Here is a 15509-nt window from a genome sequence, read left to right as displayed (position 1 = left end):
CCGCGAGAGAAAAAAATCAAATTACATCCACGGGGAAAACAATAAGAATATCAGCAGATTTTTCAATACAGACCCTAATAGCTAGAAGGGCCTGGAACAACATTTACCAAGCCCTGAAAGAAAACGGATGCCAACCAAAAATCTTACACCCAGAAAACTTACTTTCAGATTTGAGGATGAAATAAGATCCTTCCATGATAAACAAAAGCTAAAGAAATTTAGAAAAAGAAAGCCGACATTGCAGAACATTCTCAGCAAAATATTCCATGAGGAAGAGATGAAAAACAACGATGCAAATCAACAACGGGAGGAACTAGCCTAAAGGAATAGCCAAATAAAGGGGGAACCAAATCATGTCAAACAACAAAAATGAGTCAAATGACTGGGAATACAAATCATATCACAATAATAACCCTGAATGTTAATGACCTGAACTCATAAATTAAAAGACATAGACTGGCAGAATGGATTAAAAAAAAATCCGACAATTTGCTGCCTGCAAGAGACTCATCTCATAGAAAGAGATACCCATAGACTAAAGGTGAAAGGATGGGAAAAACCATACCATGCACACGGACACAGCCAAAAAGCTGGAGTATCCATCCTCATTTCAGATAATGTGGACTTCAAGCCAAAACTAGTCAGAAGGGATAAAGAGGGACGTTACATATTGCTTAAGGGAAGCATAAATCAGCAAGACATAACAATCATAAACATCTATGCCCTGATCATTGGCTCATCCATGTACGTCAAACAAATCCTTCTCAATTCCAGAAAACAAACAGAACTCAACACAATAATACTAGGCGATTTTAACACACCTCTCTCACCACTGGATAGATCATCCAAACAAAAATTGAATAAAGAAACCATAGATCTCAATAACACAATCAATAATTTAGACTTAACCGACTTATAGAATATACCATCCAACAAAGAACGAATACACTTTCTTCTCAGCAGCACATGGATCCTTCTCTAAAATAGACCACGTCTTATGCCACAAAGCTACTGTAGGCAAATACAAGAAGATAGAGATACTACCTTGTATTCTATCAGATCATAATGGATTGAAATTAGAAATAAATGACAGAATAAAAAACAGAATCTTCTCTAATACCTGGAGATTAAGTAATATGCTATTATACAATGAATGGATAACAGAAGACATCAGGAGGGAAATAAAAAAATTCTTATAAGTAAACGAGAACAAAGACACATCATATCAAAATCTCTGGGACACTATGAAAGCAGTACTTAGAGGAAGATTTATTTCATGGGGCGCATTCAACAAAACAAGTAGATATCAACAAATAAACGACTTAACACTACAGCTCAAAGCCCTAGAAAAAGAAGAGCAGACCAACACCAAAATAGTAGAAGACAGGAAATAGTTAAAATCAGAGCTGAAATCAACAAAATTCAAACAAAAGAAACAATCAGAAAAATTAACAAAATAAATAGTTGGTTCTTTGAAAAACTAAACAAAATTGATAGACCCTTAGCCACACTAACAAAGAGAAAAAGGGAGAAAACTCAAATTACTAAAATTCGGAATGAACAAGGAAATATCACAACAGACACGAGTGAAATACAAAACATAATTAGAAGCTATTTTGAAAATCTATAATCCAACAAAACAGAAAACCTCGAAGATATCAACAAGTTTCTACAGACATATGAATTACCTAAACTGAACAAGGAGAACATAAACAACTTAAATAAATCAATTTCAAGCAATGAAATAGAAGACGTCATCAAAAGCCTACCAACAAAGAAAAGTCTGGGACCAGATGGGTTCTCAGCCGAGTTCTACAAAACCTTTAAAGAAGAGCTCATTCCAATACTTCTCAAAGTATTCCATAAAATAGAAGAGGAGGGAACCCTCCCAAACTCATTCTATGAAGCCAATATCACCCTGATACTTAAACCAGAGAGAGACATATCAAGGAAAGAAAATTTCAGACCAATATCCTTAATGAACTTTGACGCAAAAATTCTCAACAAAATTTTAGCAAATCGCATACAAAAATATATTAAAAAGATAGTGCACCATGATCAAGTGGGTTTTATCCCAGGGATGCAAGGTTGGTTCAACATCTGGAAATCAATAAATGTCATTCACCATATCAACAGACTAAAAGTTAAGAATCACATGATTATTTCAATACATGCAGAAAAAGCATTTGATAAGACACAGCATCCCTTCATGCTCAAAACACTAGAGAAAATTGGGGTAGTGGGAACATTCCTTAACATTGTAAAGGCCATCTACACTAAGCCCATGGCCAATATCATTCTAAATAGTGAACAACTGAAAGCATTCCCCCTAAAAACTGGAACAAGACAGGGATGCCCTCTTTCACCACTTCTATTCAATATCGTTTTTGAGAAGCTAGCCAGAGCAATTAGAAAAACCAAAGAAACTAAAGGGAATTGGAAAAGAGGAACTCAAACTATCCCTGTTTGCTGATGACATGATTATATATTTAGAGGAACCTGGAAATTCCACCACAAAACTCTTAGAACTCATAAGTGAATTCAGTAAAGTATCAGGTTACAAGATCAATGCTCATAAATCTAATGCTTTTTTATACATAAGTGATGAATCTTCAGAAAGAGAAATTAGGAAAACTACCCCATTCACAATAGCATCGAAAAAAATAAAATACGTGGGAATCAATCTCACAAAAGAGGTGAAAGACCTCTACAGTGAGAACTACAGAACACTAAGGAAAGAAATTAAAGAAATCCTTAGAAGATGGAAAGATCTCCCATGTTCTTGGATAGGTAGAATTAATATTGTCAAAGGGCCAAACTACCAAAAGTGCTATACAGATTCAATGCAATTCCAATTAAAATTCCAATGGTGTACCTTACAGAAATAGAGCAAGCAATTATGAAATTCATCTGGAAGAATAAGAATCCCAGAATAGCTAATGCAGTTCTTAGCAGGAAGAGCGAAGCAGGGGGTATCGCAATACCAGATCTTCAACTCTATTACAAAGCAATAGTAACACAAATGACATGGTATTGGTACCAAAATATACAGGTAGATCAATGGTACAGAATAGAGGACATGGACACAAACCCAAATAAATACAATTTTCTCATACTAGACAGAGGTGCCAAAAATATGCAATGGAGAAAAGATAGCCTCTTCAACAAATGGTGCTGGGAAAACTGGAAATCCATATGCAACAGAATGAAACTAAACCCCTATCTCTCACCCTGCACAAAACTCAACTCACAATGGATCAAGGACCTTGAAATCAGATCAGAGACCCTGCATCTTATAGAAGAAAATGTAGGTCCAAATCTTCACCTTGTTGGCTTAGGATCAGACTTCCTTAACAGGACTCCCATAGCACAAGAAATAAAAGCTAGAATCAATAACTGGGATAGATTCAAACTAAATTATTTTCTCTCAGCAAAGGAAACTATCAGTAATGTGAAGAGAGAGCCTACAGAGTGGGAGAATATCTTTGCCACTCATACTTCTGATAGAGCGCTAATTTCCAGAATCTATAAAGAACTCAAAAAACTCTACACCAAGAATACAAATAATCCAATCAACAAATGGGCTAAGGAAATGAACAGACACTTCACCGAAGAAGATGTACAAGCAATCAAAAAATATATGAAAAAATGTTGAACATCTCTAGTAATAAGAGAAATGCAAATCAAAACTACCCTAAGATTTCATCTCACTCCAATTAGAATGGTGATTATCAAGAGCACAAGCAACAATAGGTGTTGGAGAGGATGTGGGGAAAAAGGTACACTCATACATTGCTGGTGGGGTTGCAAATTAGTGCAGCCACTCTGGAAAGTAGTATGGAGATTCCTCAGAAAGCTTGGAATGGACCCTCCATTTGACCCAGCTATCCCACTCCTTGGCCTATACCTAAAGGACTTAAAATCAGCATACTACAGAGATACAGCCACATCAATGTTCATAGCTGCTCAATTCACTATAGCCAGATTGTGGAACCAACCAGATGCCCTTCAGTTTATGAATGGATAAAGAAACTGTGGCATATATATACAATGGAATATTACTCCACCATGAAGAATGATAAAATTATGGCATTTGCAGGCAAATGGATGAAATTGGAGGATATCATGCTAAGTGAGATAAGCCAATCTCAAAAAACTAAAGGACGAATGATCTCGCTAATAAGTGGATGAGGACATATAAGGGTGTGTAGGAGGGGTTAGTGTTAGGGTTAGTGTTAGGTTTAGGTTAGGGATAAGGAGGGTGGTAAGAATGGAGGAAGGAAGGACTGTATAGAGGGAAAAGAGGGGTGGGAGTGGTGTGGGGGAAGGGGAAAAAATAACAGAATGAATCAAACAAGATTGCCCTATGTAAATTTATGATTTTTAATTAAAATAAATTTTAAAAAATGTAAAATGGAAAAAAACAGAATATAAGAAACAATAAGTGCTGATGAGGATGTGGGGGGAAAAGGCCCACTCGCACATTGCTAGTGGGAATTCAAATTGGTGCAACCACTATGGAAGACAGTGTGGAGAATCCTCAGAAAACTTGGAATATAACCATCATTTGACCCAACTATCCCACTTCTTATCCTATACTCAAAGGACTTAAAATCAGTATACTACAGTGACACAGTCATTTCAATGTTTATAGCAGCTCAATTCACAAGAGCTAGATTGTGGAAGCAATCTAGATGTCCTTCAATAGATGAATGGATAAAGAATATGTGGTTTATATACACAATGGAATATTACTCAGCTGTAAAGAAGAATAAAATTATGGCATTTGCAGGTAAATGGATGTGTTGGAGAATATCATGCTAAATGAGATAAGTCAATCCCAGAAAACCAAAGGTCAAATGTTTTCTTTGATAAGTGGATGCTTATACATAACAGGGGTAGGGGAAGATTACACAACAAGGCTAAGAGAGGACTGGAGGAACTTTAAATTGAGCAGAGTAGAATGAGGGGAGGGGAGACAGTTGAGATGGTAAAGAAGGTGGAATGAGGTGGACATCATTACTTTATGTACATGTATGATTGCATGCATGGTGTGACTCTAAATCCTGTACAACCAGGGAAGTGAAAAGCTGTATTTCATTTGTGTGCAAGGAATCAAAATGCATTCTGCTGTCATGTAGAACTAAATAGAAATAAATTTTAAAAAATAAAAAAAAATCTATTTTATGTTTCAACTTGTACTTATAAACACTGTTAAACTCCTTTAAGTAATCTATAGCTGTGAAACATAGTGATATTTATTCAATAAAGGTTTATCATGTCCCTACCAAATATTCAACACTGTACAGGTCCACAGTATAGAATATAAAAAAATAGATATGTCCCTGTATTCTTTTGGCAATTTAATTTTATGTTCCATTGTTTTAACTGAGATATATTGGTGAAAAAAAATCACTGATCAAAAACCATGCTAAAGCTATCTATGTTTTGACATAAAGTATCTTATGATTGTTCAGAATCACTTAGCATTGCAAATATACAGTGGTGGAAAACATACAAGCTCATGCAAAAACAAAAACAAAAAAGACAACCTGAGTTGAGGTCATAGGGACTACGGGGAGGTGGTTTAAGCTGAGCAGGCTTTTGGAGAATACGTGATGCTGTTCTACAGCAGCCTGAGATCAAAGGGCAAGTATCCTCTTCAACAAGGACTTCAGGAGTAGAGGGCATGGCCTCTGTCTTCATTTCTAATCCACCACAGTGTAGTGTTTAACACAGAAAGGGCACTCAGCCTGTGTTGAGGGATGGATTAATGATGGATAGATGAATGAATAGGAAGATAAGAGAAGGGAGTTTAATTTTCATTAGACCTCAGATTCTCAAGAATTTTCAGTTCTAATATCAAATTTGTCTCTTAAGTGATTAAGAAAAAAATAATATTGTGCTCCTAATTCTTATTCATAAAGGAAAAGTAGAACCCAATGGAAGATGTAAAAAGTGAGGTCGTGGGGAAAAAGAGATGGTGTCACCTTAGAACCAAGGTGTCACCAAGATTGGTTTTGTCTTGGACTGTCATCCCCATCCACATTGTTTCTATTGTTTCCAGGAAAAAAATCTTCTGTTTTATTCTTCAGTACAAAACCAGAGCACAGAAGAATTAGGAAATACTGAATGAACAATTATTGAATGATGACCCTACTCAGTCCCTTTTCCATCTGGCTATTTCCTACACACATTTTGAATCTTAAACTTTGTTGTCACCCACTCGTGAAGTCCTTTATAACCTCAGGCTAGAAGGAACACACAGGAATTACTTCCATCAGGATAATTATCTCTCTGTGGTGTATTATCTGTCCCCACAATTAAAGGACAGAAATTCATGCTTACTCCACAATTATTACCAATTACCATTACAGAGCCCAGCATAGACTTAGTACCAACAAGTATCTATGGGATGCAAAAACCGATCCTGCATAGAGACTTGGCACATATCTGCATAGTTTGTGTTTCGAAATAGTGTAGAATGGAAAAAAATAAAAAATAAAAAGATCTTGGCTGAAGTGACCTGAGAGTTACTTGCTGCCCCCCCACCTCTGCATGGAGGTGGACTGTAGAGTTCCTCTATGCAGAAACAGGGTCATTCTTTGAAATCTCCCCTGATCTGCTTCAATGATCAGACAGGCCCTCACTTGAAGCCCAGAGTCCTACTATTCTGGCAATAGATCATTTGTCCTTTATCTCTGTCTTTACAAGGACACTGTTATTTCGCTCTCTGATACTTAGAGGTCTGAGTCTTATGTCATGAAATAACAATTCATAACGAACAAGATCAATCCTAGTAAAACAAATAAGACACTTCAAATAACACAGGAGTATCCAGTGTGTGGTCACAATGCATTCATATTTTTCCATAAACATTTGCTGAATGCATGACAGTGCCAAGGGGTGAACTAGACACTGCCCATGAATGAACACTTTGTTCTTTAGAATTCTTTGGAGAGGTAGATAGAGATCATTACTCCTGATTTAAAGTTAAGAAACTGAGGTTAAGTCAAGTTAAAAAAAATGGCACTGGATTCAGAACTCTATTTTGTATGATCCCCAAACCTGTGCTCTATTCACCAAAACCCTCTCAAAGACAGGATCAGAAAAACAATTATTCTTTTAACCACTACAAAACATTTTTCATTAAAACCACGAATTATATCCTGATTTGAGCCAACTCACATCATTCTTAAATCTCCCATCTCATTCTCTGTGCACCTCTAAGTCCTGCAAAGTCTCACTCAATATGTTCTGGGAGTGTTTGAGGACAGTCCCACCATACTCATGTGCCACATACTCCTGAGTTACTGCCATCTTCTGCCAGAGTTTCCCTTAGTGTGCTGGGGAGAAGGTAGCTTCCTTTGTCAGTACAATCACACTACTTGTGCTTCAATGTTTTTGTGAAACTGTAATGAAACAGTTCTCAACCTTAAGTTCAGAACCCCACACTCTATGAGTCCTGTATTAGTGAGTTCGGGCTGCTCTAACAAAATACCCTAGACTTGAGTCCATTTCGTTGCTACAGTAAAATACCTGAGACTGGGTACTTTATAAAGAAGAGAGATTTATTTAGCTCATAGTTTGGGAGGCAAACAGTCAATGAACAGACAACCCCATGTGTTTGGCCTCATGGTAGATGATATCACTATGATAGGAACACCTGTAGGAACAAAGGGATCACATGGTGAGACATGAAGTCAGAGAGATCCAGACTTACTCTTTTTATAATAACTTGCTCTTGGGAGAATCCCAAAATCCCACAAGAACTGCATTAACTCTTCTCAGGGCAGCAACCCCATTACCTAATTATCTCCCAGGAGACCCCCATCTCTTAAAGATTTAACCACTTTAACACTGCACACTGAAAACCAAGCTTCTACCATATAAGTCCTTGGGGACACACTCAAACCATATCCAAACCATAGAAATAACTTATAAATGACAAAAACTTATTAACTGCTCATCTAGAAGTCAGGAAGTCCAAGATGGAGGCATTGGCAGGTTCCTTGTATAAAGAGGGCGCCCTGCCTGGTTCATGAATGGAGACTTCACTGTGTCCTCACATGGCAGGGGGTGGAGGAGCTCTCTGGAGCCTCTTTTATAAGGGCACTGCTCCCATTCATGAGGACTCTGTGTTAATCACCTCCCACATGCCATTGCTCTGCAGGGGTAGGATTCAGCATATGAATTTGGGGATGGGACACAAACATTTGGTCCAGAGCAAGACCCAAACTCAAACCCACAGGGAGCACACCTAGGAGACATCTAAGTTACCCTATGCCTGTACCCCGATCTGCCCCTTCCTGTGTCACTAGAATAGCCTCACTGTGGCTCTATCTTTTCTTCCTTCTTCAGTAAACTCTTCAGTCATCCTGAAAATAGATTGCTCTTGATCCATCCCTGTGGTCCCTTTCAGGGTCCATCATCTTAATTTAGTTGAGGTTCCCACCTAGGTTCTGTAAATACTGCCAAGCCCTGACAGGAAAAAATCTATTTCTACCACACTCTGAAAGGGCAATAAACTAAATAGCTACGTTTGGGGTTTAGCCCCTGGACTCCACTTCTTCCTTCGCAGGGAGACCATGCCATGGCTTTGGGAAGTGATAAGCTTCCAAATTGTTCCAGCAGTTGAGTGGTGTGACCTTCTCCCTCTTGTCTAGTAGCCCATGGGCATCTTCATGTGATTGCTACTGTTCCACAGGGCACTCTTCTCTATCTCTGCTCTGGGAGACATTTTATATGTTGGCAGCCACCTGCAGTCAGGAAGAGTCAGTGTGTAGAATTCATGAGTGGCCCATCATGTCCACTCTGTATCAATCCCTTTGAGCATGACTGTGACATTGCTGGCACCTGAGGCAGGTGGGTAGGAGCTCCCAGCCCTTCTTCTGAAGCCCACTTGAAAGACTGGAGCACTGGGCCAGCAGCCTTGCAGAGGGAGCAGATGAGAAGCTGTTCTGGGAATCAGTGAGAAGATCTGCAGGTGCAAGGAGTGAGGACAGACTGCATCCTGCCAGGAGAGGAAGTGTGGGACCAACTCCTCCCCCACAAGTCAGTTACCTAGTGGAGCAGAGTCAGGTGCTCATACATTCTGTTTACCCTGATAAGGTTGCTCCTTCAATCTGGGGGCTCCTTCAATGCTGGTTGATACTGTCATGAAGACATTGCTGCTGATGACAACCAGTGACACAATGTCTGTGGGAGCCCTATGGCATCTGAAACTCTTGTGCACATAAGCACGCAAGGGTGCACACAAACACACACACATTTTATTATTTTCAGCATTAATGAATCCCTGAAATAAATAATCTATGTTCTGAAGCTTAATTTGAGTTGGAGATGTTTAGAAGTCTATAACCACTATCTAAGAAACCCATTAAATGTTCCTGATGCATTTATGGTGTTTATTTGAATATTTAATAGGAGCTGCTGGAAAATTTTTTTATCATGCATGACTCAGACTGGTAGGTGGCTTGCTGTTCTATTTGGAGCATGAAGTACTTAGTGATCTTGCTTTACATAAAATGTTTTCCTAGAGAAGATATATTTCATCCAAAATGTCCTGGGGTGGGGACTGTGATGTAAGAGCATGGTGTGGGAATTCAAACTGAAAGACAGGAAATGGTTGGATTACTGATAAATTCTTGCAGATAATCACCTCTCCAGGGACCATTTCTCCCAATTCTCAATTGTACATTTGTTTGTGCCACAAAGGTGCAGGGTCCCTTATGAAAAGAGGTTCCCTCTTGTAAAAAAAAAAAAAAAAAAAACTCACTGGAGTTGGGCAGAGCCATGCAGTAGCCCTAGAAAACCAGAAAAATGAGACAAGGTATGGGGGTTGGGGTCTGGGAGAGACAGGAATTACGATTTCTTTGTACTATCCTTCTCTGTTACTTCATAATAGGAACAACAAAATCCAAAAGCTATCAATACTAGGATGTAGGTGTAGGGATAATGCGGGAAGAAGACTCCTGATTCTGCCCTTTCTGGGACAAGATTCAGGAATCGGAACTGTAGTGCCTAGTGCCTTACATTTTATAGAGTGTACCTTTTATAGAGTGTGCTTGGGAACCTGGCTGCGTTTAGCTTGTTGTGCATGAATCTGCACAACACATAACTGGGAAAGAAAGGCGGTAGCCATGGTCGGAATAGGTGGAGATCTGGGGAGTTCTGGTTATGTTTGCCCATTACGTCATGACTGATGATTAGTGTGCTTGGCAATCACACGGCTCTGTTTTAAGAAAGGAACACTGAGAACACAGATTTGTGGAGGATGGAGCATCTCAGTGTTTGATGATCATGCAAACATGATTCTCATCTTGATCTTTTTGAGACAGACATATAAAGAAAACAAATGCTTGAGGAGTGTGGATGGATGGAAGGTGTGCTGTGGTTCCTGGGGCTTACTGGAGAATCCAGTGGAGGCACCATCAGGGCTGGGAGGTCAGTGCTGGTATTGGGATGAGCAGCGTGTTTCTCCTGATGGGAACCCTTTCTTGCACCAATGAAGCAGACAGCTGCTTGGAAGAATATTCATACCAAAACCTGCTGGGGAAAGACCCAGACCTCAACAGATTGAAACATAGAGCTTCCTGCAGTCATGGGGCTTCCTTCCCCACATCTGCTTCTTCCAGATGTTCTTGTGGGATCCTCATTCCTCATTGTTCTCTCAGTACATACTGATGGTTCATGCCTGGCCAGGTCCTGTTCAGGACATGGGACAGTGTGACAATACAAAATGCCTGTCCTTTTGGACTTTCTAGTCTAGGAAGGGATATTTTTTAAAAAAGCAAGGAAATGAAAGTATAAACATGACATTTTAGATCAAGATTAGTCCGTTGAAACAATGAAATAAGGTAGCATGACTTATATGCAATCTTCCCAAAGTCCTGAGTGTCACGGTGGACTTCTTCACATTGCAGATTAAATAACTGCCAACTAAATCATTGTATTTTACATTACACTAAGAGACTATGTAACATGTGGTGCTGGGGCAGCCTGGAGGGCTTCACATAACAGATGGTCTCAGGTGATTATTCCTATCCTGTGTGCCCTGGCAATGTTGGGGAGGGGATGGATGGCTGTTCTGCAAACAAACAAATCAATTTTACAGCAAAATAAATATGTGTGTTTGTATATATACACCCACATTACATAAACAGGATTATTTGTATGTATTTTTATATTAACTTACACTATAATCCTTAGACCTCCACTATATTGGATTGATTTTTTAAATTACAATAAAAATTCTGACAAAGGAACTTTATATAGTTCTCTTTTGTGGAGGTTAACAAATGTCTGTTTAGTTATTAATGCATCAATAATGGAACACATGATTGGGGTTCTTGCTTCCAGCTGCAGGGTGTAGTTGCTACTGTTTCTGAGATCTCAGTAACTCTTTCTCCATTATACCCTGCAATCCCCCCAAGTCTTCCCACCCAGAAAATCCAGAACCCCGCTGGGTGTTTGTTTCCAAATGCTCTAAAGACCAGGGCTCAGCCTTTCCCTGCCGCATCTATTTCCTGCCACTCAAACATTTGACACATTTCTGTTGGAGTAGAGGATCCGACACTTGACACAGTTCTGTTGGAATAGAGGACTCAACACTTGACACGGTTCTGTTGATCATCCTCCCTCTTGGGGGCCGTAGGCGTGGCATGTCTCTATGTGTAGTTGCTTTTTTTTTTTTTTTTTTGTGGTGCTGGGGGTCGAACCCAGGGCCTTGTGCTTACAAGGCAAGTACTCTACCAACTGAGCTATCTCCCCAGCCCTGTAGTTGCCTTTTAATATTAATAATCAATATATCATTAGAAACTTATTGGAAAAACATTGGGAAAGTTTTACTGTATTGGGACACAAAATAGTGCACAATGAAAATTTAGCATGGATAAAAAATATATGAAAATAAACAATTGTAGCTGTGCTTGAGTTAAAAGGAGACTGTGATTGCTTTAGTATAATAATAGATGGATACAGAGGCATTCCTCTGAGCTTGGATGTGGTATTTAGCCTTTGTTGCTTTCTTAGTTTTAATAGTTGATTCTAGAGATACTTTACATAATAAAAATATTTAGGTTAATCATAAATATAATTTGTATTTTTCCTATGTTTAGTCTAATTCTTTGAGAAACAGAATAAGATTGTAGTCCGCCATTATATGAAATAGAATAGACTAAATATTAACTACAAGTTGATTTCTTTGCCCTTTAATAATAGTAGAAACTTTTCACTGTTAAACACTGGAGTTCATGGTGGGGGTGGTTTCTCAGAAAATCTAGTGATGTGTTTGTTCTGAAGGTTGAAGGCTGGCAGATCATGGTGCCCTCAGTTTAGCTGGGAGACAAGGTTGTTTTAGTTTAGCTGGGAAATAAGATTGTTTTGGTCTGGGCTGTCATACAGAGAGAATGTGTACTTTGAGAAGAGGCATAGATTGTACTTTTGAGGGTTTTTCTTATTTTAAACTAACCATAAAATGATATAATCATTACTAAAGAAAAATACCTATAAAAAGGCTGGCAGAAAAAATAAAGACAGATTCAGCCTCAGAACACTTAGTGTCTCTGTGTGCTGTTTCTCCACCACGCCGATGCCTCCCATCCACCTAGGACCCCCAACCCCTGCTAGGGCTGGACCCCGGCATAGCCCTTCATGGTCACCCTATCACAATCTGAGTGGGAACCTTTAATCAACAAGATGCCACAGTCTATGTAGGTCACCCTGGAGGGTTAGGGTAGGAGGAGACATTCCATAGGCAGCACCCAACCTCCAGTTCATGCAGTTCCCCTCCTGATCCTACCCCCGTCATACCCAGAAAAGGTGAAGCCAGGTCTGTCCATCCAGGCCTCAAGCACCCCTCACCTGAGCTGACCCTCAGGCAAGATAGCCTATAACATCACCACTCTTTAGAAGCACATTGATCCCAGGAGGCACATTGTGAAGAACCCCTGGCTCCAGGCCCAGACGGTTTTTGGTCCTTCTGCAGCCCACCTGCCTCCCCCATTTGCTTTTAAACTTCTTGAGTCCTTCTCTTTAGTGACTTTGTTGATCTCCATGCACCTAGAATTTTCACAGTGTCACCTCCATCCTCCAGGTTACTGAATACATGCCAGTCACTTTGGACCCCAGGGAAACCAGGGAGGGTCTGTTCTCCCTTCCCTTCCCAAAACACCAGGCTCTCGAATTCGCCCACCATTCCCTAGCTAGCTGCATGGTTTGCATAAAAATAGTTTCTTGACAAAGAATAAAGCATTAAGAACAGAGATCAAAGACTTCCCTACTATATTTAAAATTAGACCTGTTCTATTTTATTTTATCATTTTTAACTACCTAATTCCCTCAAGAATTTTCATCACGTTCTTTAAAAAGGCAATGGGAATTTTAAAAAGAGTGATTATTTCCCATTCCATAACCTGGGATAGTATTGGGAGCTGAGCAAACCTGATTCCCTTGCTGTGGATGTCATACAGTGCTGACAGCATAATAAACCCCATGGCTTGAAACCTGACCTGACAGACAGAGGAAGGCCACCCGGATACTCTAGGGTCTCGTTGACCACATAGGGTGATTTCAATGCCAGTGGATATGCCCAGATTTATTGCCTATAGCCTGGAGGCGAGGACCACAGCTTCAGGCATTTTATTGAGCATTCCCTTGGTATCCTTTCGAAAATTCCAAACAAAATTCAAAGGACAAACATGGAAAAATGCATGTGGAAGTGCTGTGTCAACCGTAAAACACTAAATAAATGCAAACTGCAGTTAAGAGTTATTATTACTGATCATACCCTGGAGAGGTCAGGTCTTCTCAACAGTCTGCCACTTTAAAAAACACAGGCTAATTTGAGACCCAGAGGCTTGCTTGGCTATTTGGGCATGCACAGCACTGGCTCACCAGTACCACTTCCTGTTTCTTCGGTAAGGCAGAGTTGTTCATCTCAGTTTCCCAACCTTGAAGCAAGTGTTGCCACCCTTATCCCCAGGGTCCTCATGGTCAATGCTTGCTGTGAGCTTGCACAGGGCCAGTTCTGTTCTTAGGGAGCAGGGAATGAATGCATTTTCACCGGAACCCTCTGAGTTGCTCCCATTATTACCATATCCCCATTCTATAGAAGAAGGAACTGTGAAAGGTAGCACTGCCCAAGGATTAAATGGGGAAATACATGTGCAAGGAGGAATGACTGTCAAAGGAGAACTCAAACTCAGGTGTAATTTCCACTGTCATCAGAGCTGCTCAAGTCCCGTGTGTGGTCGGATCTGAAAAATATTAGCAGATGGCGTAGAGCAAGGTGATCTCTCACCTAGGCCTCTCCACCCATGAGAAACTACTAACCCTTGCCTCCTGACTTTTGACATCTGCTTTTTTCTTTCCTATGACTTGTATACAACATACATACCCCAGAACACCTTACCTGTGCCTGAATTAAGTACTCCTCCTCTGTGCTTCTAGGTACCTGCAGAGCACATTACAGGGTAATCCAGACTGCAAAACCTAAGAACAGTTATGGTTCTCTGTGAATGTCTGGAAGCCAAAGCTCAGCACAAGGCTCTTCTCAGAAGAGATGTTATAGTCCACTTTGTGTTGCTATAACAAAGTACCTGAAGAGAACAAGAAAAGGCATTTATTTTGCTCTCAGTTTTGGAGACCCAAGACATGGCACCAATATCTCTTGCTCCGGTAAAGGCCTCCTTGCTATTTCACGGCATGGCAGATGGCATCATGGCAGGGCTATACAGGAGAGGGAAAGAATCATGTAGCAAGACTTGAAGTCAGAGAAAGCTGAGGCTCCCATACTCACTTTACAATGACCCATTCTTGCAAGAAAAAAAGCACTCTTTGAGACCAGCATTAATCCCTTCTGGGGTCAGTGTCCCCATGATCTAATTACTATGCTCCACCCCTTAACGGTTTCTCCTCAACTCACCACTCTGTGGACCAACCTTTCAGCCTATGAACCTGTGGGAGCTGCACTCAAACTACATCCAAATCATTGAAAATTATTTTTTACTTAAATTAACTGATGCTTGGGGGAATAAAGAGGATATAGTTTTAATTCTTCATAACTTTTCATTGATTAGCTTGATATACATTAGCTTGATATACGTTGAGCCATTGAACTCTGAATGTGTCCTATATAGACTTTTTTTTTTTTTTCCCAAGTGGTGGTATTTTTTTTCCAGGAGATACAACTAGAAAAACAATGACAGAGAACATTTGCAAATTGCTTGAAAAACATAACACGAGGAGAATTGCTATTGCTGGCATGAACCACAGACGTATGAACCACATTGCTATGGAAACTAAAGGAAGTACAAAATTAATTTAGACCAATCATACAAAGTCACAGTTCTCCTTTGGAAGAACGATAAAAGACTATAACTCATTACAATGCATTGAGTTTCTCATTCTAAAGAAAATATTTCTCTTCTTTGCCTTGTTCTTCCAACTGTCTCCCCATTGTAGTAGGGTCAGGTATTTCCATTTGAGAGAACACAGCTAGACAAGTG

This window comes from Sciurus vulgaris, assembly GCF_902686455.1.
Source record: "Sciurus vulgaris genome assembly, chromosome: 3".
Lineage (NCBI taxonomy): Eukaryota > Metazoa > Chordata > Mammalia > Rodentia > Sciuridae > Sciurus > Sciurus vulgaris.
Note: the sequence above shows the minus strand (reverse complement) of the source record.